Source organism: Sceloporus undulatus, chromosome 5 (genome assembly GCF_019175285.1).
Source record: "Sceloporus undulatus isolate JIND9_A2432 ecotype Alabama chromosome 5, SceUnd_v1.1, whole genome shotgun sequence".
In the NCBI taxonomy this organism is placed as follows: Eukaryota; Metazoa; Chordata; class Lepidosauria; order Squamata; family Phrynosomatidae; genus Sceloporus; species Sceloporus undulatus.
In genome coordinates this window covers 116,574,679-116,601,472 of record NC_056526.1, presented here as the reverse complement: position 1 = coordinate 116,601,472, position 26,794 = coordinate 116,574,679, and the positions used below count along the sequence as shown (strand labels likewise).

At 39.7% G+C, this 26,794-nt stretch overlaps 1 protein-coding gene across 3 annotated transcripts in view; it reads right to left on the bottom strand.

Moving 5' to 3' along the window:
- Nucleotides 1–25,523, bottom strand: part of KLF3 (Kruppel like factor 3) — a 49,251-nt gene extending 23,728 nt beyond the window's left edge. Inside the window, exons 1-2 of one of the 3 annotated variants that reach the window (XM_042468335.1) lie at nt 25,058–25,513; nt 17,639–17,691 (exon numbers count right to left, since the gene is read on the bottom strand). The gene's annotated coding sequence lies outside the window, so the exon portion shown is untranslated. Of the gene's footprint in view, nt 1–17,638; nt 17,692–24,352; nt 24,527–25,057 lie in introns of those variants that run through there. The other 2 variants (XM_042468336.1, XM_042468337.1) reach the window with 2 other exon arrangements.
- Between the last annotated feature and the right edge of the window lie 1,271 nt (nt 25,524–26,794).

The following is a 26,794-nucleotide window of genomic DNA, read 5'->3' as shown; positions in this document are numbered from 1 at the left end:
ACTTTATAGTTTCCATAAAATTTGTTTATGCTTATGATGTGAACATGATTACACAAACAAAACAACACATAACCTAATGCTATGCTTGTGAGTTTCTTCACTTGATCCTTTCGGATCCGCTTCAGAGAGTTCAAGCATACAGGGCAAAAATAACTATGTGTTAAAAACTTGTCAGGGTCATTAAATAAATTGAAATAAAAAGGGTTCCTGTTGCTTACAGTCTGGATAAGAAATCTTACATGTTTTGTGCCCTTTTCAGTTACATTTCTGTAAATCAGCAACAGCAAGTGAGTCATATTTAGGAGAGGATGGAAGCAAAGTAACTGCCAGCAACAATTATTACCAGTAATGGAAAGAAAGAAACTCTCTTCTATTTAAAAGCAAGGCTCATTAGGAAAGATCAGTAAACAGAGAGCTAATCAGGTTTCAGAATTAATGCTGCAATTATTTCTCAAAGGAAAGGTTTCATTAAGTAGGACAACTCAGCATTTATGTTGTTGGGACTATAAAAATGTAAAATTGTGCCTCAAGCTGTCCAATTTAGCTATAAGGAAAAACAGTCATTCTGCTAATACTAAATTAGGAAGACTGTTCACAGAAATGTGTGCATGTCACACTTCTTAATGCAATATAGAGGAATCGTATACACAAAACAAATAGCATGCAAGTGTTTCTATCTCTCTTATGCATTATATAAATACCACATACAGATAATATTCTTTGTTTTTCACATGCAGCAACAATGGCAATTACTTTTTGGCACTGACTGATTTTTGGTTAGGAGGGAGTAGTCAGTAAGGACACCATAATTTGCCTAAATGATCTTATCCAGTTACTCTTATGCCTGAATTATGTTGCTTATCATTAATGGCTAATATTGGGACTTTAAAGTGAATATATTTGAGGGCAAGAAAGAAAGAAGCAAACATGAAATGGAAAGTGGGTCAGAAGTATCTTATTTAAAGTAAGTATGTTAATTGTACAATACGGAAAAATCTTTCTATCCAATTTCAGTAATAAACAACTACAGACAGGTTGGTGTGAGAGGGAGGATTCCTAGGAATCAGCAGGGTTCTACATTTAATTATCCTTGATATCGACAAAGTATGTCTGGACAAAGATAACTAAGGACAGGAGGCTTGCCATACTTCCACCAACGGCCTGAGGTCTAAGTATGTGAGCTTCCTCCCATGTTGGCCCATGAGCCATCAGTATATACTGTGCTCTCTTAATATAAAGGCTATGCCAAGTTGGCAACAGAGGACCTCTGGTGGCAATGGCTATGTGAGAAAGCAAGTATGATACTCAGGGGCCCAGTGAAGGGAAGGTCTGGGATTGCTAAACCCAAAATGTTCCTTAAGAGGCCTGCTAAGTTCTGCTCTAGAGTTAAATACAGTGGGAGGTGATTTTTAAAAACTTATTCCATTGTAATTTCTTCTATCAAAATATGTAGTCGTCTGGTGTAAATGGACTTGGAACATCGGACTATCAATAAACAGAGTTGGGCAACATGGGATCTGTCATGAAAAACTGTGTGGTTTTTGGCTAGTTCTGGATCCCGCTCTTTTTGTGCCCCTGCATTTTAGCAGTCTGTTCATCCCCCCAAGGATCCAGTGCAGAAAACTGGCCCCCAGCTCCCTGCAATTTCCCACCCCAGTCTGGAGTATCCCAGCTTTAATTTTTTTTAAAGAAAAGTACACTTCTGAACTTCAGTCTTATAAAGCTACCTGAAGACATTATGCAATAGGAACTTAGTTATAAATATGACAATTTGAAAGACACCAAAAGTCTATGATCTCTAAACCCACATCCTGAATTATGAGAGACAAAACCAAGCTATTGATTTTTGTTTTGTTTTTGCATTAAAACTGAATTTTTCCAGAATGAATACAACAAAGACTATGTACAACAGCAATAAATCTGGCCCCTTGTTCATAAAAAAAATCACATGTATCTACATGCGCAAATTATTTATAGCATTCTGGTTTATTTGTTAAAATACGGACCACTGAACAATAATCACATACCTAAACTGCCCCAGTCCTGACATAGAAAATGTGCAACTGTGATGAGCAACGTTTTATCCATAGATGGCGCTAGAAATATTCAATGAACATTCTATTGTATATGTGTGTTAATTATTAAAAAATCAAGTGAATTTGTACTAGATTTGGATTTGATTTCTTTTAAACTAAGAAATATGGAAGAATTACAAGACTAAAAGGAACACCAGAAATGATTTTAAATTCCAGTAGTAATATGTTTTATGCAGATTATTTCAAGCTCTTCCTCAAAAGACCTTTTGTCAAGTCCACAGAGAAAGGACAACAGTGAAACCTGGTATAATATACAATAGGGTTATTTTTATAGAACAAAAATGAAACCATTTTGTTTTCTACCCTGTTTGATCTTGGAAGCTAAGCACAGTCAACTCTGGCAGACTACTATACAGTATTTCAGAGGAAGAAACTGGCAAAACCATCTCTGAGTATTCCTTGCCTAAGTAAACTTTATGAAATGCATGGGGTCATGATAAGTCAACAAGCAACTTGAAAGCATGTGTTCACATTTAAACTTCTGATTTAAAGGGATTAAATGTTAGAAGGAAAAAACATGCATATGGCAGATATAAGTGCTAACTAAAATAGATTTTAGAATGGGTGAACATATATAAAAGAGAAACTATGGGGAATAAAATGTCATGGTTTCATTATTTGTAAATAGAACAATGGTTTAAAAATTGGAAGGAAAAGAATAGAGAAAATAAAAATATATGCAATTTGAACAAATAATTCAGAAAGGAAAAGAACTAGAGGAAAATGAAAGTATGAAAGGAATAACTAGCCAAATGTATAAAATATTAATGGAGAATAAAAGAAATAAATCAAAATATTTGAAAAGAGATATGGGAGGATGAATTAGAATGTAAATTTTGTGAAAATGAATGGAAGAAAGTTTGGGAACAAAGACATTTGAAAAACCTATTGGTACGAAGTAAGGGAAATTATTATAAACTGCTCTGGAAATGGTACCTGACACCAGTGAGATTACATAATAAATAAGAATAATTCAAAATATTGTTGGAGAGGATGTAATGAAGCAGGATGATATATACATATGTGGTGGCAATGTAAATTTGAGAAACAGTAATATTAGAAACAGAAAATATTATGGATATAAGAATAGATAGAAAACCAAATATAGTATTGCTATCACTGTATAATGATGTAGAATGGAAAAAAGAAGAAAGAAATCTTGTAACATATTTATTTACAGCAGCGAGATTAATTATAGCAAGTTGGAAATCGAAAATAAATGTGGAATTGGAGGGTTGTTATAAAAAAGTCTGGCAAATAGCGATTAAGGATAAATTAACATGTAAATTGAAAGTGAAGAAAAAATTAGGGAAAATGATTTTGATGAAATATGGAAAAAATTATTGAAAAAGTATTAAGAAAAGAAGATGGAAAATTACCTTCACGAGATGAATTAAAATTGTGGTTGGAGTATATGGATGGGAATGGTCCGGGGAAGGGGTGCACTGAGGTGATAGTTAGTATAAAATAAGTAAAGGGTTAAGGCATATATTTGTATCAAGAAAGTGTAATAATTTGTATTGTAAAATTTAATAATAATAATAATAATGAATGGGTGACCATGAAGCCAGAAATTTCATCATCACTTTATACTTTGTCTGATGCTGGTACCTGCAGACTAAAGGGGTGGCAGCATCCTCCTCACCATTTCAGGGTGAGAAACACCCCCACCATAATTAGTTCATGAGCTGCTGCTGCTGCTTCCTGCTCAAGATGTTTATTGGGTACAAGACTTATAACATCTCATGAAAATTACATGTAAGTGAAATTCAGGACATACAATGTCATAGTCATTTTATTTGCTGACGCTCAAGTGCCCACAACTTACTCAAGGAATCTTGCCCTAGGCAATGGCAACTGTTGATAGTGATATATTCCAAGCTACAATAGTCTCTGGTAGTGGGTAGCCTGATTAGTTGTGGCATTCTAGGGTCTTAAGAACAGTTTTTTAAGTGCCATTATCATAAATATAGTTTTATAATTTTTAGTACAGTGACTGAATCTGAGAATTTTTATATGCAAAGTCTGTAGTATTAAGCCACCCATCTTTAACTTCCATAAATAAAATGCAGTGCTTGCTCAAGGATTATGCTCACATGGAGTGGTAGTATGATTTTCTAATAATTTATGTTTTGGCTTGGTAGAAGAGATTCAGTAATTAATATCCCTTCAGCCACTAAGAAAAGGTTGGACTTTTGCACTTCTCCTATCTCCTCAAAGATGTAAATACCTGCACCAAACAAGAATGTGACTTTTACTGCAGTTTCAGTTTTCTGCTAATCATCTGGCACATGGTAATGGTTTGGGGTGGTTCGTGCCAGCAAAGGGCCTTCAGCTAATCATTCTCTATTCTACTTGTGTACAGATATTGCTTAGAAAAGTGTACAGTGAGCCCTTGCTATCCATGGGGGATTCGTTCTGGATCTCCCTATGGATAATAAAAATCCCGTTCTTGTCAATGGGTGTACACTCCTGCCTGTGCCGCTGCTTGCGCGCGTGCTCATTCAGAAAGCCAGGGCTTGCCGTCCGCGGAAGCTCAACTTGTATTTTCTTGAACCAATCTTCCTACACATCTTCAGATTTCCCTAACTTCACGCAGCTTCAAAAAGCCACAGTAATCTAGTTCTTATTGTTGTTATTATCATCTCCGGTACATAGTGTGGATTATGGAGGCCATGAGCAAAAGAGAATGCATCTGAAAGATTTGGCTAGAACACATTTTTGAAAAACGCAGAATAAGATGTTCAGATTTTTGTTCTGGCTATTATATACCATATAATAAGAGTTCTGATGCTAATTGGTAACTAATTAGGGTTGTTTTACAATATTTTTCCTTACGTATTTGGTAATCTCAAACCAACAGACAGTAACCATAGCAGTCTTTCCAAGTTCTAGACAAGGAGGGAAGTTTACCTGAATGTCAAAATTGTTTTTCTCATGAACTACTGGAAGGAATGACAACAAAAAGGAATAAACAACAGGTGAAAGAGTGGGGTTGCTCTCTTCATAAAAATTATTAAACTGTATTGTGAGGAGGGTGAATAACTTTACCCTCCTCCTCCTCCTCCTCCTCTTTTCCTTCTTAAATATTATTGTTGGAAACAATTTTTTATCATGGTCAATAGTTAGCAGAAGATAAATCTTTGGCCACTTTAAAAACAAATTATATAAACTATTTTGCATCAAAATATTTTATATAGGTAAAAGTATGAAGGCTATATGTAATATGAAACTAAATAATTAATAATGATCCAGTAAGCAAACATTCCACCCTCTATGCATGTATGTGTGTGTGTGTGTGTGTGTGTGTGTGTTAACAAGTTTTATTTTACTGCCTCCTCCCAGTCACTCCACCCTGTGAATTTCTGCCAAGGCAATGCAACTTGTCCAAACAGGACACAGCTTTGATAAGATTCTGCTCACACCCTGTACTTCGGCAAGGCAAGTGAAGCAATTGACTGCTGTAAGCAAATAAGAACAGGTGCAAAGGTAAAGTCCAAGCAAAGTTTCAAGGTATTTCTTCAACAGTAGTCTGACAGAGAGAAGAGAGCATGAGACAGACAGAAGAAATGAGCATGTACAAGAAAGACAGGAGAAGGGATGTTATAATTTCTGCCCTGATTGAAGGAATGATTTTTCTATTGAAAGAGTCAAAACATGACCCAGCTAAATTGTATTGATTTCAATGGATGATACTTAACATGTACGTGAAGTCCAGCTGGTTGGGGTATAGCTCAATGGAACTTCATGTTATCTACAGTTCTGCCAACATGGTCTTTAAGATCTATTTATGAATGTCCATCTTGTGCATGCCATTGCCTTCGATGCTCCTATGACTACTCAATTTTGAGAAGAACTACAGGATAGAAACATTATTACACTATCCCTCCACATCTGCAGCTTTGACTTTTGTGAATTTGAATATTCACAGATTTTATTAATATGTTCTCTCTAGGAATATCTAGGTCCTCCAACACAACCCTATGGTCAACTTTAACCAAAGATTGTACTGAAGGACCTAGAGATTTCTAGAGAGAACACTGCACTAGGCATTTGTAGCTCTTCTAGTGCAGTTCTGTGGTTAGTGCCTGGCAGATGTTGACCACAGAGGACCCAGAAATAGCTAGAGAGGTGTTCTCTGAGATAAAAAAAACATACTGTTTTTGTTATTTGTGGTTTTTCCACATGCATGGGGGGTCCTGTGCCCCTAACCCCAGTGAATGTGGAGGGATGTGTGTATAAGTATTTTTTTTTAAAAAAATTAAATACAGGTTGTTTTTGTTCTGATTTATACTTATTTACAAGAATGTTGTAACTTTTACTGCACAAAGAAAAGCAAGCAGGATGTCCACAAGGAAGATATTTTACACGTGTAGTGACTTGAAGGCACATTCATGTGCATGCACACACACACACACACATACTCCAGGGGTAGGGGTATGTGTACACGCATGAATGTGCCTTCAAGTCACTAAATGTGAAACAACAGAAACTGTCTCTAGCTTAGAAAGTGCAGGTGATCCACAGAGCACAAAGATTTGGCATCTATACGGGGCGGGGGGGGGGGGGGGGATGTGTCATCTGGAGCATATTTTAGCTGTTTTTTAATAGTCCCACAATTTGATCCATAGTACTACACTACAGAAGGATACCAAAAGACTTCTTTTAACCTCCTCCATGGATCCGTTTTAATGAATCAAAGATAATATTTTGACCATAATATAGTTCTCCAAACAAATTTTTAATCAATGTTTTTGCATGTGAATGGGATGGAAGGAAATTATTTTCTATGCTGATGCATATGAGTTTGGCTTGTTGTTTTAAAACAATACGTAGTAGCATGACTGCAGTAAAAAAGAAAAGATGAATGGAGAGTGTTCCGAGGAGGACAACCAAAATGGTGAAAGGTCTGCAAATCATGCCCTGTGAGGAGTGATTTAGGAAACTGGATATGTTTAGCCTGGAGAAAAGATGGTCAAGAGGTGATATGATATAGCCCTGTTTTAAGTATTTGAAAGGGTGTCACACTGAGGATGGAGCAAGCTTGTTTTCTGCTGCTCCAGAGAATAGGACCCAGAACAATGGATGCAAGCTACATTAAAAGAGATTCTACCTAAATATTAGGAGGAACTTACTGACAGTAAGAGCTGTTCAACAGTGGAACATGCTCCCTTGCAGTGTGGTGGAGCCTCCTTGTTTGGAGGTCTTTAAGCAGAGGCTGGATGACCATCTGTCAGGAGCGCTTTGATTGTGATTTCCTGCATGGTAGGATGTTGGACTAGATGGCTCTTGTAATCTCTTCCAACTCTATGACTCTATGAATATTTACCTTCCCAATCAGTGACAATTACTTACTGTACAGTATGTTTCTGGGGCAACTATGCACTTAAAAGCCCAAATTAACTTCTTGCACTAACCACATATTGTAGTCACAAATGCACCACTGCATTCTAATTATGGACTACATCAAATTGCATCTCCTTCAACATTTCACAGATGAAAACTGGAACACACGTGGCCAAGCTAGGAGACGATGCAGCAATTCACTTTTTTCTGAGTCTACTGGGAAGGCCAAGATTCCACTCCCTTCCTCTTCCCCCGCTGAGTTCACTGAGTTTAAACCACTTTTGCACTGTGAACATAACTTTAAACAATTAAAGTAAGCTTAGTACAAAGGGGAAAGTGGGAAGAGGTGACAGAAACTGGAACATTTTAAAAGCAGCTAAAAAGTGGGACAACAGATAATTAATTGGGACAGCAATTAATATCCCATGCAAAATTAGAACAGCTGGAAGGTATGATACTGATAGTCCCAACTAGATCAGATGCACAGAATCTGTGGAATTTACATAAATGTTAACTTATCAATGTCCCACTGAGTTAGTGGGTCTACTCTAAAATTCAGGCCAAAGTTAGCAACTCTTAGCTAGTTCAAGGTATATTTTTAAGGCTACCCTCTTGAGCGAATGTACCAGGAAGTAAGAGTGCTTTCAGAGTTGTGGTTTCCAATACTACTGAGTCACTGCAATTTTCTATATAATTTACAGCAAAATACTAACTGATTTTCCACTATTCATGAGTCTGTATAACAAGAAAAGAAATTCCAGCTAAACATTAGGAAGAACTTCTTTATGGTAACATCTGTTCAAGTGAAATGGACAGCTCTGGTAGGTTGTGGGCTCCTCACAATCCAGTCCAAAGACAGCTCTCTCTCATAAGTTCTTTAGTTGTGTATTCCTGCACAGCTGGGCGCTGGACTACATGACCCTTGTGGTGTCTTCCAATTTATGACTCTATGACATAACTGTGTGTGCAAGGGAAGGAAATACAATTCACATATGTATAAACAGTTGTAGCATGTTTAAAAATTATTTAAACAGTTTGTGTCAAGACACTTTTTCTTTTAAGCACTCTTACTCAACTCTTTTAGCGTAGTACTGAAGAAGCAAAACTTTATAGAACAATTCACTCAGTAGGACTTATTTTCTGAGTAAATGTTTAAAACTGGAGTGGTCTGAAAGAATTACCTTTTCTCTTCTCTGTTAACAAAAAGCAGATACCATTCTATGCAGTGTCAGGGACTGGCTTCTTACAAAATAAAATGAAGAAAGAGGACAGATCAAGAATGGGACAAAGATGCAAAGGGTTTTGCCTAGTTCTCCAAAATGTAATGAAGTTAATAGCATGAGGCAATTTTGAAATCTGGACTACTGCTACCTCTACAAACACCTTGGCCTGTTACAGACAGCCAAAATAAAGCTCCTTCGAGTCACAGTGGAGGTATGGTGTTTCAATGATGCATGCGTTCTACGAGTCCAGAAGTTGCACCAAAGCCACACTCCAGCCCTCAGGACTGGCGTTTGGCTTTGGTGTGGCTTCTGGACTCTTAGGACGCATGCATCATTGAAACACCATACCTCCACTGTGACTCAAAGGAGCTTTATTTTGGCTGTCTGTAACAGGCCCTAGTGTTGGATTCAGCTTTGTCACAGAGGACAAAGCTATCTGAAAGTCCCTTCAACAAATAATCCTATTCCAAAAATTCTATGGCCTCAATATGGTAGTGATCTCCCTCTCTTTCTTTCTTTTTCTCTCTGGTCAAAATGCTTTAGCAGATCATGAAATAAATTGCTGTATAGCCAAAAGCCAAAACAAAGAAAACATCTACCTGCTATGTTTTAACAAAGACATTCAGCACATATTGTCTCCAATAATTATTTCTCTCCTTCAGCATTTCACTAAATAAGATTCCATTATCTGTATCACAAAGTTACTCTCCATCCCAGCCAAAACCATGAGAATATGTAAAAGAAAAAAGATCTAGGAATGATGTGATTGGAGATATGGGAAAAAAAGCATCTACAAAGAGTGGCTTTAAGAGAAATAGGTTTCTAAACAAATATATGTTTAGCAGAACAATCAAATGGTCAAGAGGGAAAAGAAAATTACATATACACGCTTGTGGTTTACTAAAACATATGCATCTTTGTAAGCTACTGGAAAAAGTAAAAAAAGAGATGCAAATAAACCAACAGATACCACTCATTGTTAAGACAGTAAACCCATTATTTTTTCCAGTTAAAAAAGATGGCTCAATCTTTTGGATGATTAAACCAACTGAATCGTTAATTTATTTGTGTATAGAATATAAACTGTAGGCTTAAATGAAAGCTACCAAAATTGGGAGGAAAGTAGGAAACATTTTTATTATGCTCTAGATTAGTGGTCCCCAAACTGTACCTTTTAAGAGAGTTTGGACTTCAGCTCCCAGAAGCCTCAGCCATGTTGGCCAACAGTCTGGTATTCTGGGAACTGAAGTCCCAAATCCCTTAAAGAGCACAATTTGTGGACCACTGTTCTTTATGATCTCAGAATAACTGTTGACATTTGATATGATTCTGTTAGACATTCTGATGTAGATATCACAAGGCTGGTATCCTGTTTAATGCAGAATAAATTTCAACCAGAATTAGGACAGCAACCTTATGAATATAATACTAGTACCCATAAATGTGGAGTAGATACAAATATTAATATAATTCAGCAATTTAACACAGTGTGGCATTCTTCTTAACCTCCAATTTTATATCTATTAAAACGTACTGGGAGTCTCCAGACACCTCAATAAGACAATGTACTGCCTTATCAGCCCAGAATGTTATCTGGTTTCCTGTCTTAAGCTACTGCTTCCACAGAGAAATACAGACACAACCTTGAGCAAGAAGAAAGAGCAGACTTTGGAAAACAAATTAAGCACACAGAATGGCATGACGGTTTTTCCTTTCTAAGAAGAAGGGGGAAAGAAACCTTTTTTTAAAAAAAAAAAAAAGATGAATTAAATTTTGAAAATGTGGAAGGACCTGAGCAAAGTTCAAACCATAACAAACAGGGATGGGGAAAGGCATTTTAGGAGAAAGAAAAAAAGACACTTTTCCCCACCATCTTCAAGTCTGAAGACTTATTGCTATGTAGCAGGGAATGGGATGTTGCCAGAGCAGGAAAAAGAAGACCTTTTCTTGCAAAGAACAGGAATGGGAAAAGATCACTTAATCAGGCCAACTTCCCTCTCCTGTCTTCCCACAAATGACACCTTCAAGCTCATACGGATTTCCCCCTTTTATGTGACAAATCCAAATATACAGTCAGCCCTCTCCATGGATTCTGCCACAGATTCAACTATCCACAGTTTGAAAATATATATATATTTTAAAAAATCCAAACTGGAACCAAAGCCCAGCAGATAGCAAGGACCCACTATACTTCTGAAAACTGAGGCATTTTCCTGAGCATACCGTAATTCTTACTGTATTTCTGCATGGCCTCATTTTGCTTCTAAACTGACAAATGCACAACCACCCAAATTCTGTATTAGAAGGAAAGAATAGGAACCTACAGTGTTGTAATGTGTCTTCAGACTGTAACACTGCTCTTCAAGGCTCTAGTCACTCAAGATCATCTGCTTTGTCTTGCTGTTGGGGTTTTTCCAGATAATATCTTTTCTATTCTATGATATAGTTTAACACTCTCTAAACCAGCTATCCCTGAAATGGAATACTTCAGATATTACCATTTAGAAGGATGAAAGGCAAAATATAACAAGGAAAAAAGCACTATCTAGCCTATCATTCTCTATCCCAGCTTGCCAAAAGGACTGAGAAAAAAGGGAATGGGATAGAAGTTGATCGGCTAAGAAGGAGTTTAAACCCTGAATGAAATCTTGTGGTGGCAATCATAATACTAATAATAATTTGTTTTATTTATATACCGCTATTCCAAAGATCATAGCAGTGAACAGCAAGTAAGCTAATTAGCAAGTGAGTGACAGGCTGGTGGTGTTAGAAGGACAGGAGATTGAGAGGAGGAAGAGGAAAGGGGCAAGGAGTTTGACCTAGGCACTTTACAGACCGCCCAAAAGGGCGATCTGCTGGCACCCGTGTTTGCTGCGCGAAGGAGCTGCAGCGGACAAACCGTGCGGCTCCTCCACGCAGCAAAAAGAAGCCGCAAAAAGTGACTTCTTCTTGCGGTGCCGTTGTGACGTCGCAAGCTGCCCATGGCGCCCTTGTGGCGTCACAAGGGCACCAAGATGTGTGGATGCTAAGCGTCTGCCATGTCAAAATGGCGGCGCCCATGTGTACGTGCTAGGTATGTACTAGGGTTAGGGCGTCCAGAAAGGATGCCTTTTGCTAACCTTAACAAGTACCTACTATGTACTTTTTGCGCTTCTGGAACGCGCCCTAGTTAAGCAGCACTACAAATTAGTGGAAAACCAAATCTGGAAAAGGTAAACTTGCAAATGTGGAGGGACAACTGTAGTTTAAATTATGCTTTCTGGATGTAATCAATGTATCATAAACTCCAAACCTGTCTTCACACTGCAACATAGTGTTAATATTTAGGAAGTGTTTTGAAAGAATTTGCATTCTTTTCTATATACAGTCATCCTCAAAGTTACGTTACAATACTGAAACTATTTATGTAGGGATTTACTTATTTTAATCTAATACAGTTAAGATGCAATTTAAGTACAGCTGTAGTTTAAGAATGCAAAATAGATTAATATAAATATTACTAATCTTTTCCTTATTTTTAGGAGATACCATCACTGACAAAAGTTAGATGTTTTTTCAGACAGTAGTGCTTCCCATGGCAAATTGTGCCTAAAAAGAGGGATTTTGCAAAGTATTATAGTTTATGATATCACATAGAGCAGCTGTTCTCAACCTGTGGGTCATGATCCCTTTGGTGGTCGAACGACCCTTTCACAGGGGTTGCCTAAGACCATTGGAAAACACTAGCAAAATTATAGTTATGAAGTAGCAATGAAAATAATTTTATGGTTGGGGGTCACCACAACATGAGGAACTGTATTAAAGGTTGCAGCATTGGGAAGGTTGAGAACCTCAGATATAGAGAGTCAGCTGCCTAAAGTTAAAAATCCTACTGGGTTTGCCTAGTATATCTCTTTGGATCCCAAATATTTCTATTCCTTAAAACCCAATCAGTCCCCTCTTCAGTCTAGGAAAAGGGCTGTATTTCCATTTTGGTCACACAACCCTTCTTAGGAAATCTTATGAGGACAACAGCTAGAGATGTGAAGGCCAAAAACTACACACACACACACACAACCCACAAAATCCTAGGGCATAACTCCCCTTTAAAATAAAGGGAAATGTTTCCTCAATTTTTCTTTTCACATTCATGGAAGTTACCATTTCTTTTCTGTTAGCATCTTTTAATGTTAACAAGCATTTGAGACCAAGGTCTGAAAGTAGTTTCAAATTCTGTTTAAAAGAAATTTCTGTTTTAGCTCAACTGAGGTTGTTGTTGGTGACAATGCAATTTATGACCAAAGTCAAGAGAGCAGAAAGAACAATTTTCTAAGATGAGGGCCTAGGTATCATATTGACATTGTTTTAACAGAGTTAAAAATAGATCTCCACTGAGAAAAATGGAGGTAAAATGCATGCAAGTTAAACATAGAAAAAGAGATAGGAATTCATGATGTTAGATCTGAAGAGTGAACATCTGATGGAAAGATGAGTAAGATACAAAATCAGCATTTAAATAAATGAATCATGAAAAAAAGAAACAGGAAATATGATGGGTATGGAAAAATGATTAAATAAACTTGGCTTGGGTTCCCCCCCCCCACTCTAGAACTGCCATTTGGTCATTCCCTGACATGCCAAGTCTTTCAAGTTTCATGCTGACCACAGAAACCGACAGACACAGACCATTTTTTTCCATTTCGCATAACCTTAGTATTAGAAGTCTATAGTAGCTTTTCTGTTTAATTTACACTACTATTATGAAAGTTTATCTTAAAACAAATCAACAATGGTTATTAGGAACTCTATAAGAAATCCCTGGCATTAGATGAAGACTTAATTAGGGAAGACTTAAATTTGTTCCTCAGAAGCACCCTACCAATGTCAAATTACATACTGGAAGCAACCAGCTTTGCAATGAAAACATAAAACTTCAATGCTGGCTGACAGAGACACTTTTTTGGTTTTGTTTTGTCTTGTTGTGTTTTGAAGACTCTCCTAGGCCAGGGTCTACCTCTGCTGGTTCATGTTACTGTCTCTCCAAAACGCATGATTTTAACTGTTATACAGTCAGCCCTCCATATTGGTGAGGGTCCCAGTCCACATTCCACCCCTCACCCTCAGGGACGACGACAACAACAACAACAACAACATCATGCAGGACCTCAAATCCCATCATTGTCAATGGACATGTAACATGCGTGTAATTGTGCAGGCATGATCTCATGCATGCACTACACTGACAATAATGGAGACTTCCACAGATGCTTCAATCCACAGATGGCCAGTCTGCCAATATAGAGGACTGATTGTACAAATTTATCTTTCAGACACTGTAAATCTTTCAAAATGCTGAAACCTGTGAATCTACTACATTTATAATCAGTTCCCTCTGATTTCACTTTATTATCAATTATATTAAGCAATTTAAACACCCATTGCCACCATCAATAAAATACACAACTTTACATGGACATGAGCAGGATCTAATCTATTATGAAGGCTGAGCACATGGCCTCAAATATTAAACTAAACCAAACTTCTTACTCCAGACTAGTTCAACTAACTAAAGTACGAATGAGTTTTGCAATCTTCAGACTTAAATTGCAGAATACACGTGCACCATCAGTGGTCACCTACATCAAAACTCTGCCTGTAGATAGCTAGTATGTCAAGAAGAAAAGATCTCAGCATATCCTTATCTCTAATACATACATAAAAAAGTAGTTTTATATAAAAATAACTATATCAATGTGTATTTAAAGTTGCAATCCTTATCTTTATGAACAAATACAATTTCAATATTTCATACATGCCAGGTTTTGACACAACATGCATGAACCATAACACCTCCAACAAAGACTCAGGCTGCATTCTCACTGCAGAAATACAGTCCTCCTTACGTTCTCATGGTTTTTGGATTCGTGTCCCTTGCTTATGGGTGAGTGACAAATGGAGGGAGAATGAATGGGACATGTGCCCATGGCACGTGCCTGTGCACCCCGTGTCTATATTCAAGCCAATGGGGTTTGAATATAGGCGAAACTTTGTTTTTGCAAGGGGTCCAGAACAGATTCCCCATGAAAAAGGTGGGGTGACTGTAAATCAGTTTGATACCACTTTAACCAACATGGCTCTGTGTTATGACATTTTAGGAACTGTAGTTTTGTGAGACCTTTCTCTGTCAGAGAACTCTGGTGCCACAACATTCCAGTTTCCAGAATTCCTCTAGCATTGAGCCACGTTGGTGCCAAACTGGAGTATTTCTGCATTGCAAATGCAGCCTCAGATTAATTCTTTTCCTGACTTTATTTTCTTCTGCGAGGCATGGGGAAAGTCCTGGCTACGGATATAATTTTTGCATCTTAGGGGTTGTCTGCATAGGCCAAAAGGTCTGTGTTCCTTTTAGCCTCACATCATCCAGTTCAGATGACACAGGTCAGGATTTGGCCTAACTGGTTGACTGGACATGAATCTGAATGATTTGGCTTGATCCTGGGGTAAACAGCCTTTACCCTGGGTCAATTTTACTCCTGGTTTGCTGCAGAGTTTCCTAGAAACTCTGCAGCAAACCCTGGTTATTTACAAAGCCCTCCACACTTCTTACCTTTTCATACAATCACTGGAGCCAAGAAGCCCCCCGTTGTTGCATTTTATGGGGAAATGGGGTGCCTGGACAAGTGTGTGCAGCTAGGCGCCCCAGTTCCACATCAGATGTAGTATTGGGGGGGTGGCTTCCCAGTACCAGCAATGATGCAACATGGCAAGGAATGCACCTGGCAGTGGGTCCCGGGGTGGGTTGGCGACAGGTGTGCAAACACCTGCCCATCCTGGCGCTGACTTGAAGACCAACCTGTGTGAATACTGGGGCCAGGCTACCCTGGTCTGATCAGCCTCTTAGAAAGGATTTTCTGCGCAAATTTTTGGATAATTTTTCACACTTCAGGCTTTTGTAAAAATGTTATTTATGCAAAAACTACTGAACTGCACAAAAGGTCTCCCCCCAAAAAATACAATAATATTTTGTGTGAACAAAACTTTTGCCAAAAAAAAAGTCTTGAAATGCAGAAAAGCTCTTGTTATTCTGCACAGTGCTGAGAGAACATGGGAGAGAAGGAAATAAACAAGTATTTATGTTCCAGCTAAGTTTATTTTACTTTTCATGAAAATTGGCTTGTTCATATGTTCAGAGATAAGTGATTTAAAATAAACTCTGGTCAGTTTCAAACAAACAAGCAGAAAACCTGATTTGTTTTTTTATTATAAATAGCTAATTAGTTTTGAAGCACAGTCTTTGGGAAGTGTAATAACCAAGTTTTTGTGGAAAGTGAAAATAAACACACCAAAAACCCTGTTTTGGCCATGGGAGAGAAGGACAAAGGAACACTTGAGTGTAAGGCTTTTTTACTCTGGCTTATTACAACATGTGCACACTGTGCTAAACACTGGCTTAATGTTATGTATGAACTGGGCCATCTACACACAGTACATGTTACAATCTAACAACCCAATGCTCAACACAAAGAAAGTACATTGGATTACAATAATAATCCAAATGTTTGTGGGTACTCAGTGTTTCTATACTGTGTTCTCTAAAAAGCAGACTTTGAGAAACCCACATACTGAATATGCCCCGTTTAGAGCCTGATGGAGATCCTGTATATGTGGATCTCCTCATTAAATTAATAAAAGACAATAGCCTTCCCACACCAACATCCTCTTTTCTCAGCATGGAGCTGACTCTCACATTAAAACTACAGGGAAAATCTGTTATGGCAGTGGGAGCACTATCTGTGTCTCAAAACTCCCTTTTCTTAACACAAATGATTGAGACTTGATCAAATCTTTGTTGAATAAGGTCTTTCAGCCTATATGAGAAGAGTTTCAGTACATGTGTAAATTTAGGGTACTAATAAGAATACATAAACATAAGTACAGTGGGCCCTTCCCTTACACGGGTATCCATTCTGGAGCCCCCCTGCATAAGGGGAATTCTGCGCATGCTCGAGCTCCATTAAAAATACTGTAATGGGGCTTGTGCCCACGGCGTGGTGTGTTGTACGTGTCACATTACCCCTTCCGGGGCACACTGACGCTTCTTCCGACACACGCACTGTAGCATGCATAGGAGGCAGCTTTGGTACTCATGCCAGCATTAGGCTACATTGGGACACAATTGGAAATCAGGCGTTTGCAATCATAGTGCACCAAAAACTTGTCTAGTGCCTGGTATCAAGTAAAAACTTCATTTTAAAAAAAATCTCAGACATTTTAAGTATCACTCTTACCTCTGCTATGGTTTATTCTATTCTGCCGCTGCCCTTTGTATTTAAGTAAATTGAGCTATCTGTATGTTTTAATTTTAATATATTGTATAAAATGTCCTGAATTTTTTTTTAAGGAAAATAAATCCCTAAAATATATTTTAAAAGCATTCCACCACTCTATTCTCACTGTACATATCAAGGTATAGGTACCAGTAGTCATGTTAACATATGCTAAGCCACAATTTTATTCTACAGGCTGGTTCATTTGCTTCTCACTTCTCCTGCACGGCCAGCAGCATGAATTTAGTAGTTTTTGTTTAAGGTCAGCCAGTTATGTCCTGAACAGCAGTTAATGCTAACTTGGGTTAGTTTAACAACCTATCTTCATATATTGTGATATGAAGTTGCATTGTTTTATGTTAACCATAGTTAATATAACCACAGTTTGTCCCTCGATGAGCTATACCACGTTACTTAGTTAACCAAACTAAGATGGAAAAAGCTCTGAAATCCTCCTTTTGGCCACAAGGGAGAGGAATAGGAAAGAAAGAGAATGTGAGACAGGCTATTGGCAGAGCCTTGGTTCAGCACAACATACAAATGAGCCTCTTGTGTAAGGTATTTTTGCTGATGTATTCTTTACTTTCATGTACACAATGAAACAAAATACCTCTTTATATCTTATTAGTTAGTAGACAGAAGAATAGTAATTTCAAAGAAAACTTACCGAAGAGATTATCTTGTATTTTACACACAAGTATTTTCTTGGTAACTGTGTTTCTGAAGAGGAAAAAACAAACAAAAACAAAGGAAAGTATAAGTGCACGCATATCCTGAGTGGACAAAACCATCTAACCAAAGTTAAGCATGTTTAAGTCATAACGATTTTAACAGGACAGAGAGGAAAGCACTTGATTGAAACCAATGCACACAAGTGGTTCTTGTCCTAGCCAATGTCAAGACATGAAGAAACCTGCTTCCATATACAAGCCTCTTGGTCTGGATTGTGGCCCTACACTTGTAACAAGCATCAGTGCAGAGAGCATTAGGTACCATTTAAAACTATGCTTGTAATTCATCATTGTTGTTGTTGCTGTGCCTTCAAGCCATTTCTGACTTATAGAGGCCCTAGGGCAAACCTATCATGGTGTATTATTGGCATGTTTCTTCAGAGGAAGTTTGCCTTTACCATTGCCACCCTCTGAGGCTGAGAGTGTGTGACTTGCCCAAGATCACCTTAATGGGTTTATATGATGGAGCTGACATTTGAACCCTGGTCTCCATAGTCCTAGTCCAATGCTCAAACCACAACACCACACTGGCTCTTAATTCATCTGTCACAGAAAAATTAGCAATACTGTTCAGTGCAGAATTTTGGGGAGTGGTTGCAAACTTCCTTTGAACATGCATTATAATAAGAAAAGGTGAAATAATTTCTTTCCTATATTCAGATTTTTCACCCTGGATCCCAAGTAACACTGATGTTGAATTGAAATTCATAGCATTCTTTTAACTTTTAACTCAGATTCATAATGTAACTCTTCTTGATTGCATCTGCACTGAAGAAATAATCCATTTTGATACCACTTTGATGGCCATGGCTCAATGCTAAGAAATTCTGGGATTTGTAGTTTTGAGAGACATTTAGCCCTCCCTGTTAGAAAGCTCTGGTGCCAAAACAAACTACAGTTCACAGAATTCCATAGCATTGAGCCATGGCAGTTAAACTGGAGTCAAACTGGATTATTTCTGCAGTGAAGATGCAGCCCTTCTCACTTATTTTTAAATCTTCACATAATCTTCTACTTGAATATTTGGTATCTGCAAAATGCATTTTTAGCCCAATCTCTAGCAAAACCAAGAATAATAATGCAGATGTTCCAAGTTCTCCTTCTGAACTTCCTCTTAAAGATTGTCTGCCTGCCTACTCTTACTGTGAATGTCTCCTTGCTTCCCTCAAAGTGCTACTATATCAGAAGGATGCTGAATGTTTTCCACAGTATAGAGGAATGATGAAGAAAATGAAGATAAGGACATACTTCTTACAGAAATCTCCTTTAATCTATGTTTTAAATAAGAAAATTAGAAAAGTATTTTTCAAGAAAGGTTTAGCAATATGGCGTTCTGCCTCATGGTAGATTTACAGCACTTTATAAATAAAGGTTAATAAGCTGAACCCAGTGAAATTTGAAATATCCTCCAACTCCAAAACTATCAATGTCCCATTTTGTGCAGAAATTTTTGTTTGATTTAAAAGATATAAAAAGCTTTTTTTGTTATTACTGAAATACCAAATGTGAAGTGCTCTGATCACTTGGAAATGTGCTAAATGTTCAAAATATTTTATCATCATTTCCACAGAAAGATAAAGTTAACGAAAAAGACACTCAAAAGCAATTCCTGTAAAATCTTTCAGATATGAACATACTTTGACAATCTGGTGAGTAGCACAATTAAAGAATTCCCCTTTACCAGCAGATATACAGGCTTTGAAAAGATTATTTCCGGTTCAAAGTAGTGCAAGTTATTTTTTTAAAAGAAGTTAAACCTAGTTTTCCCCCCTTATAGAAATCAAATTCAGAATAGGAATCCTTAACTATCTGTGAGAGTATACCACTGTACAGAAGAGCATGGGTTAATAGGTGAATGCAGGCTTCTTGTGGTGACATAACCCAGGCATCTTAGGCAATCATGAGTGTGTAGAGACATGATAATTCACTGGGTGGGGATTGGGAGTTGCAGGGCAGTAACAAGGGGCCGGGTCCAGGCTACTGATCTACCAGAAAACAGCCTCAAACAGGAAAGAGCACACATATGCTACTTGGAATGTGTGACGCAAACCCCAGCCTTGAAACAAAGAACAGGAAACAGCACTGTTGGCTGGTCTGGAAAGAAAGCACAGAGAAACATTTAGGTGGCCCTCCCTGACCCCTATATTCATGAGCAGCTGGATTCAAAACAAAACAAACAAAAACAACCCCCCCCCAAAAAAAAAACCAAAACCAGGCAATGCAAGCAAGAAAGAAAACAAGCAGGATGTAAGCATTTAGTCAGGGAGGGGTGTGAATCTAAACTACTGTCCCTACAGAGACCTGCCCTTGATAAGCACTGGGCGAAATATCTATTCTAGACAATGGAAACCACAATATATATGGTGAGAAGTAGGGAAGGGCTCTTCAACACAGTTCTAAATAATTAACCTTGCACTACCTGCCCATTTCTTCTCCAAAACGGTGAAGTTTTGAACAAGCACCAACTTTGGAGATTATCACATGGGGGTAAGGAGGGATCGCTCCCATCCTTAACACATCCGCAGTTATCCAGTCTTTGTCCTGTCAGTGGCAATAAGAATGTATCACAGACGCGATAAGGACGGGACAGGGACAGGACAAGGATGTCCCATCTCCCATGTGATAATCTCCTTTGTTCTCATAATACAAAGGAAACCTCTGGTCCCTATTCACACCCCACCCCTGGAAAACAAAGGAACAACCAATTATAAAAGCATTACAGTACTTCATGGTACTTTTTAGCCTTCAGTCATATAGGATCTCCTTGGTGTGAGAAGTGATTCCCAACAAGCTAGTGCTCTGATGACAGTATCAAAGATAGAATACCTCACATGCAGAAACAGTTTACTTCAAAGAAAAAATTGTGCATCACTAAAATGTATTGGGGGGGAGAGATGAAGGATAAGTGGTTCAGATGTCATGACAAAACATGGTTTATTGTGAGATAAGGAAGCTGCAGCAAACCTGGTGCTCATGTGCTCCCATCTCCCCTCTCATCTTCCTGCAAAGAGGCGTTCAGAGAAGCTTGTGCATCTATTTTTGATTAACCACACTTGCCATAACTTAAGGAAATGTGGCTAATCTTAACTATGAGCCCACTAGAGTTATAAATTCATCTGTAGAAGTCCTTCTCTCTGTCCCATGACTGCCTCTAGATCATTTGGTGGGGAAAAGGGAGAGGGTCTTCTCAGTGGCTATTCCCAGACTTTGGAGTTTCCTTCCTAGAAAGACCAGGATGGCCCTGACCTTGCTCTCCTTCTGAGAGCAATGCTTTTGTCTTGTTTTAACGGGAGAAAGGCAGGATAAAAATGAATAAAACAACAACAACAACAACAACAACAACATATCTAGGAGTAGCCATGTTGGCCATATAGCAAGGTACAACAACATCCAAAATCCACCAAATAGCGATACCTTTATTGTTTGCTAATATACATGGTGCAAGTTTTTAAAGCACCACTGGATTCTTCATTAGGCAAAAAGAGTTAAAAATCATGCAGTTGTCCAGATGTTGTGGCTGTTGTGTCCTCACAATAACAATAATAATGCTTGTTTGAAGCAAACCAGCTTCAAACTGTTTGTCATGAAGTTGGCTCTTTTCAAACAAATCATAGTTAAATTAAAATTAACTACAGTTTAGCCTTCAGATGCCACACTAAATTATAGTTAATTAAAAACACGAGCAATAGTTTCAAACCTTCTCCTTCACCAACACCAAAGCAGGGGGTTTGCAAGCCTTAGGTAGAACGACACTCATTCCTGTCACTAAATCATCATTAGCTATAAAACCTAAACTGACCCACAGAGAGATCCCAACATCCTCCAGGACGTCCATATTTCAAGTTCATTTTTGTGTCTGATGAGAGGAATACAGGGATGTCATCCTAGCAAAATTAGCAAGGCTTACAATTGTACAGGTTAAATTGGGCCCATACTTCTAAAGGACATGCATTCTCTAACAAGAGTTCCAGTTCTCTTTTCTTTGTTTTGAACTTCCAGAAATTTAAAGTACAGAATCTCCTTACTATGTAATTCTATACATTTACTGAGAATGCAATCCCACTGCATTTAATGGGGCTTATTTCGAAGTAAATGTCCAGAAAGGACTCTTGACTTAGGTCCAAAACACACTGCAAAAAATAATCCAGTTTGAGACCGCTTTAACTGCTCTGGCTCAATGCTAGGGAAAACTGGGAACTGTAGTGAGACAATTAGCCCTTTCTTGTCAGAGAGATTTGGGCCACAATAGAGTACAATTCCCAGGATTCCCTAGCATTGAGCCAGGGCGATTAAAGCAGTCTCAAACTGTATTATTTCTGCAGGGTGTTTTGGACCTGCTTCTCTGGCCAAAGAGATAGCATCTGTGAAGGTTTATCTAATCCAACTAGTGCTCTCCAGATGTGTTGGATGACCAATCCCCACCATCCCATACTAGCACTACTTTCTAAAGCTAGCTGAGGATGATGGATGCTGCCATACAAAACATCTGCAGAGCATCAGGCTGTGGAATGCCAAATCCTCTTCTCTACTTGTTAGATTATAACTTTAGCTTTGGTAGATTACTTTTGTGACCGTAAAAATGTAAGACATGCTTCCCTGATAATGAAAAGAGCTTTCATTATTATGAAACGCTGTCATTATTTAAGGTTTTATTTTTTCGTATTTCCTTTGTTTACCAGAATAAAATTCAGTCAGAGTAAAACCTGGAAGCCTGCCTGGATAAAAAGAAACCATTACTTTGCTTTGACTGGGAGGAGAGAGAGAGAGAGAGAGAGAGAGAGAGAGAGAGAGAAGTAATCTAAAAGTCTTAGTGCAATAAAACAAAGCAATTGTCTCAAAGCCTAGAGAACAAAATTCAGTTCATGTATGCTATCTGTAGGTCAAACTAGTGACATAATCTAGGTCTGACTCCTAGTCTGTAAGCAAACTTTAAGAAATGCTTGGGAAATTATTTCATGGAATAAACAGTCACAGAACTTTTAGGGGGCCTTTCAGTACAGATAACAAAAACTTTACGGACTTAAAACCAGAGCTTAAAGTACCAAAGGCGTCACCATCAAAGAGGTTTAAATTTTCCTAGCAACTGAAACAAAAACGCAGCCCTGTGAACAGTGGCACTTCCTGCCTTTACAAAAAGTTACACACGCACACACACAACTGTACAAGTATTTGAAATGCTGCTCAAATGACAGCCGACAGCCTCAACAGCTGGAAAAGGTATGGTCTGCCTGATCTATAAATCTCTGCTTTAAGAAGAAAGCAAAGTGTTAAACTAAACGAAAGGATTTCATTTCTGGAGGATTCAAGTACAATGTCCTCAAAAGGAAGCACTATTAATCTGTTCCACACGTATGGCACTTTAGTACGAAGCCTGTGTGCAAGATACTTGCATCACAAGGAAAGCAACTTGCAAAGAAGGAAGCCAAAGTGTTGATACCTTTCCTTTTCCAATTACAGTATTTATATTTAAAGTTATGTGGGAGAAATGACCCATTTTCCTCAACAGAATTTAATACAGATGGATTGTTTTGCTTTAAAAACTGGGATTACATTGATCTCCGTTGAGGCCAATGAGGCTAAAGTTGCTGTAATATTATTGTTGCCACTATAACTTGGACTGAAAACGTGACATTGCCAAAACTGCTGTTAATAGTGTTGTTGGCACTATACTTTTTACTGAAAACATGGCATTGCAATCTGACAGGAACAAACCATCTGCCTTCAAGTCCAGTTTTAGCTCTGCTCTTTGACACTAGAACCACATTCTTCTTCCAAACAGCAACTTGAACCAATGCACACTTTTTTCTTTCCAAAGCCACCAAATACGGTACATCTCATAGTCCATTTCAACAGGCATCTTACTTGAGACACGATGAGGGGAGATTCTTAAGTATGTATTTTTAAAAACAACCAAGGGGAGGCAAATAGGTTTCCTTTTCCAAAGCAGCACTATCGACATTTTAATTATTTCAATGGCACACAACGCAGGCCAGTTTAAAGACCACTGCCACTTAAAAGAAAGAGAGAGAGAGAGGAGAAAGCATCCTATGTGCTACAGACTAAAATCAATATAAGGAATACAAACGCATATGGGGCAATTTTCCTTCCTACATGAAGAGAGGAATGTATCCCAAGAGTTAGCTGCAAAGTTTTGTCAAATCCTACATTCCAGAGAATCCAGGTGTGTGTGTATATGTGTGTGTGTGTATATATATATATATATATGTATGGGAACACAGACCATTCATCTTGTCCTTTGCAGGTGTGGGGATGTGGCATGAGAAGCATCTAACAAAAAACCCAAGCATGCCCCTTGACAGAAAGGTGGTACCCTAGGGTTTTGTCAGATGCTTCTCATGCCACATCCCCAACCTGCACATGACAAGATGAATGTGTGCATTTCCCCCTCAGGGGAAAAAATAAAGTTTAAAAACCCCAAAGGAATAAAACCACCCCTGTCCAACAAATCCCATCCACTACCCAACCCAGTCTCCACAGATCCAGGTGAACCTAAAACCCCAAAGCCAAGAGACTGGCTCCTAGTGACCCAAGAGGCCAGTCTCCCTTCCTGGCCCTGATAAGGAGAGGAAAAGAGAGACCCCCCCCCCAAAAAAAAGTCCTAAGTTTCACAGCTGCACAAAAACTACAACCTTTTTTTGTCCAAGTTTTCCAAAGTGTCCATAAGGGATGTGTGTCCTTCTGTGTACTCCAAACACTGATCCCTCCACAACCAGGGAGAGAAGAAAGAAAAGAACGAGAGAATGGAAGGAAGGAGAGAAGGAAGGCAAGGAGAGAAAAGAAGTCAAGAAAAAGAGAAAAGAAGTGAGGATAGAAGGAGAAAAAAGAAGGAAAGAGAGAAGGCGAGAAAGGAAAGAAGAAGAGAAAGGAAGGAAAGAAGGCGAGAAATAAAGGAAGGAAGGAAAGAAGGAGAGGAAGAAAAGAAGGAATGAATGAGAGGAAGGAAGGAAAGAAGGTGGGAAGGGAAGAAAGGAGAGGAAGGAGGGAATGAAGTAGAGAAAAGAAGGAAGAAAAGGAGAGAAAAGAAAAAGGAGGAAGGAAGAAGGGAAGAAGGATGGGGAGGAAGGAAATAAGGAGAGAGAAGAAGGAAAGAAAGAAGGCGAGAAATGAAAAGAGGACGGAAAGAAAGGTGGAAAGGAATCAGAGGAAGAGAGAAAAGAATAAAGAAAGGAAGGAGAGAAAAGAAGGAAGGAAGGAGAAAAGAAGGAAGGAAGGGCTGCCCCCAGCCCCATCTCCCCCATGCCTTCCCGTTGCCCCTCTCCTGCCCATCCCTCCATTCCAGACGCGTCTCCTTCTCCTTCCTCCTCCTCTTCTTCCTCTGAGACGAGGGAACTTACTTCGCAAACTTTCCCAAAGCGGGGCAGCAGGGCGCCGTGGCTATTGGAAGGACCCCCCACTCCTCCTGGTCTTCCTCCTGGTCCTTGGGTCGGGGCTTGCCTCCTCCTCCTCCTCCCCCACTTTCTCCCTCTTGGGAGCGGGTCTCCTGGTCAGACAGAGGCAGAGCCAGTGAAAGAGGCTGCCTCCTCCTCCTCCTCCTGGTTCTTCTCCTAAGCGCTGGGCCCAGCAGCAGCAGCAGCAGCAGCAGCAGCAGCAGCCTCTCCGTCACATGACGACGCCACCACCGGCGCCGCTCTCGCTCTCTCGCTCTCTCTGCCAGTGCCAGGCCGCCTGGGGAAGCACCAGGAGGAGGAGGAGGAGGGCCCTCCTCAGTCGCTCGCAAACAGCAGGGCGTCTCCCTCAGTCAGCTTGGCCTTCTGGGCGGAGGCCTCAGTCAGTCGCATAATAAACACACACACCGCAAGCAGAGCCAGGGGTCGAGGCGAGGCCCTCTTGGCGGGTGCCGCCCTCCTTGGTCGGGCCTCGCAAACAGCAGCCCGCCCTGCCCTTCCCTTCTTCCCTTCCCCTGAGGCACAAGGCGGCGGCGATGGCGGAGGCTGCTCCTCCTCTTCACACTCGTCCTCAGTTTGAGCTGCTAATTACCCCCAGCGCCCGAGGAGGAGGCGAGGCACCATTCAGCAGCCGCCCTGGCTGACAGAACTTGCCCTTCCAGCTCCCTCAGCCTCCTCCATGTTTTTGTGAGGGAAAGAGGTGTGTGTGTGTGTACACACCTGGCACCCGCCTCAGAATTTTATACACACATGTACAAACCACGTCGAAACACACAACAACAGTGGCACCAACACTCCATAATAAAATAAAGCTGAAAGGGAGGGAGGTGTTTGGTGCAAGGCTGGGGAAGGAGTGGTGTTTTTGAGGGTTATTCCTTCTCCTACTCTGGAATAAGGATTCCCCCCCCCCCTTCTTAATGTTACTTGTGAAACCAGGCTACACGTGAAAGGGATCTAAGGCGGTTTACAGACCGCCAAATAGTACGTATACAATACGTACTAGGGTTAGGAAGGGGCGGTGCTTCCGCACCCCCCTAACCCTAGTACGTATTGAATACGTACAAGATGGCGGCGCCCTGTTCATACGGGCGCCGCCATCTTTACGTATCGGATGCTGAGCGTCCGTACGTGTCGCGGGCGTTGTGACGTAGCGAGCGCGCCCCTGGCGCCTCGCTACGTCGCAAACGCGACTTAAAAAGAAGCTCCATTTTGGAGCTTCTTTTTCGGTCCGCGCGGGAGTCGGGCCGTGTGAAGGCTCCGGCTCCCCTGCGGACCTACTGGTGGCGGCGGCAGACCGCCGCAAAGCGGCGGTCTGTACTCCGCCCAAGAGTCCTAGTAGGCCACAGGTTGAACGTGAGTCAACAGTGTGATGCAGCAGCTAAAAAGGCCAATGCGATTCTAGGCTGCATCAATGGACGTGTAGTGTCTAGATCAAGGGACGTAGTAGTGCCACTCTGTTCTGCCCTGTTCAGGACTCACAGGGAATACTAGGTCCAGTTCTGGGCACTACAATTTAAAAAGGATGTTGAGAAATTGGAGTGTGTCCAGAGGAGGGCGACCAAAATGGAGAAGGGTTTGGAAACTATGGCACGTTACAGACCACCCAAAACGGGCAGTCTTGCGCAGCTGCCGGATGCTGCGTCCGGGAACTGCAACGGCCAAACCGCGCGGTTCCTGGGCGCAGCA